This window comes from Cherax quadricarinatus, chromosome 32 (assembly GCF_038502225.1).
Source record: "Cherax quadricarinatus isolate ZL_2023a chromosome 32, ASM3850222v1, whole genome shotgun sequence".
NCBI lineage: Eukaryota > Metazoa > Arthropoda > Malacostraca > Decapoda > Parastacidae > Cherax > Cherax quadricarinatus.
This window is the reverse complement of record NC_091323.1, coordinates 14,737,843-14,740,342: the sequence shown is the minus strand read 5'-3', so window position 1 is coordinate 14,740,342 and position 2,500 is coordinate 14,737,843.

Here is a 2,500-nt window from a genome sequence, read left to right as displayed (position 1 = left end):
AAGGAAGGTTGGAAATGGAATAGATGGACCGCAGAAAGAATAAAGATGGAAAGTGACTAGCAGAGGTGTTTTCTGCAGATAGGGAGGCTAAGGAACTGATAAGAGAGACTGCAAGGTAATTGGTGAAGACATTGGTATCTGGAGGGATATGCAATTGGAAGAAGAGGAATGTCACTGATTATCTCTGGCCTTGAGGTGTCTGAAGGAAGTAGGAGATGGGAGAATGAGGAATACGTGGTTATATCTATTATCAGGTGCAGCGAATTACAGGAGAAGATTGAGTAGATGGCATGTTTTCAGAGGTTCAGGAGGTCCTCTTGAAGCATTGCCTAATCAAGCTGACCTTTAGGTCTCATATAGCTCGGACAAGATCCTACGACAGAAAACGTCCTGAAGATCAAACTCTGCTACGGTTATGTATACATGGATTGGGGCAGGACTGCAACGGAGAGGAAAGGGCCGAGGGCGTACTTAAAAATCTGTCAGGAATAGAGAAGAGCAGCAGACGAAGGACCAGAAGGAGGAGCCTCCCAACCCTCAAGGAAGCCATCCATAAATAATCCCAATTCCTTCCCAAGCCAGCTTAACTCAGGAAACCCCCCCTCCCCACCGTTCAAGCACCTACACTAACATGATCCCCCACCCGTCACCACTCCCCTCTACTTCCCTCCCTCTTCCCCGACTACATCCCCGGTAGTAATACACACTAACCCAGACCCTACCTTCCCCCACACCTGTCAGATAAATAACATGCAGAGGGAGTAGAAAGCAAAAATCAGTGTATGATAAGAGAAAGTTAGCTAGGAGTGTGGCACACAACTGAAGGAATGAATAGGTGAAATAATTTCTAGACATCATAGCTATCACAGAGACAAAGATGAGCTATATGAGACCAGATGCCATATTTTCAACTGGATATCACGTGAAAAAAAAGACAGAGGAAACAGGGGACGCAAAGGAGTGGTGCTGCTATCAGAAATCATTGGAATTGAGAAAATGAGAGCAATAAAGCAGACAAGAGACACACGACTTCATAGTGCTCTTAATTAAGACAAGGAGACCTAAAGTAATAGTTGCAGAGATAAACAACTCGCCACCTAACAACAGGAGACTGAGGCGAAAACGTGAAGACAATATTACAATCGTTGACGTCATAACTGAAGTAACTGCGAGTGCCCACAGAGCCATAGCAATGTTACTTATTGTGGAGGATTTCATCCACAAAGAGATACTGGGGAAACCAGCACAAACATAGGAGACTGGAAAAGGGAAGGGCTAAGCTGATGGAAGTAGTCGGGAAAAATTGTGTCAGCATGTTAAGGATATGGCAGGAAAGAGAGATGAGCCATAAAGACGGTCTAGTATTTACCACAAGTATGTCAGACAGAAGAAACAGGATATTTTCCTGGGTGCCAGCGACCATGCAGTGTTGAACTTGGAGTATCTTTCGGAACTAAACACAAACGGAAGAATGGCAGGTGAAAGGCGCGAGAAGCCAAACTTTACGGTAAGGAACTTTGTATGGATGAGGGAATTCCTGAATGAAGTGCAGCAGGAAAGGGAACTGGAAGTAAAGTTAGTGAATGTGATAATAGAGTACGAAGCTCCAGATCCAGAGAAGCAAAAACGAGAAGCATAAAAGCATGGAAAAGCTATACGGAGTAAAGAACAGATGAAATGAGCAGATTAGCCAGAAATGAATATGCATGAGTGAGGAGAGGAGCCGAGAAACAATTCGAAAAACAAAAACACAGCAGCTAATGATAACTCTGAAACAAAACCGCCACACAACAATATCTGAAGAAAGATAACAGTAAAAAAAAACTTGTTAATTCGACTCAAAATGGAAGGAGAAGAACTTGTGGCAAGGACAGAAAGGCTGGGGAAGAGAGTACACCAACAGGTACTGAACATCGTACACACAACACGGGAAGAGGTATAAAAATATTTTTTAGATGGTGCTGGATACACTAGAGGCATTAGGACCTGACGAAGTTCCACGGGCCCTATTGTACCTAACCAAGGTACAATAGGGCCCGTAAAATTAGCGGGGAGTGAATCTGGCAAACAGTAAGTTCAGAGGCGGGGACCAGGAGGTAAGTCATATACAGGCGAGTAAATATATGTGAACACACACACACACACACACACACACACACACATACACACACACACACACACACACACACACACACATACACACACACACACATACACACACACACACACACACACACACATACACACACACACACACACACACACACACACACACACACACACATACACACACACACACACACATACACACACACACACACACACACACACACACACACACACACACACACACACACACACACACACACATACACACACACACACACACACACACACACACACACACACACACACACACACACACACACACACACACACACACACACACACACACACACACACACACACACACACACACACACACACACACACACACACA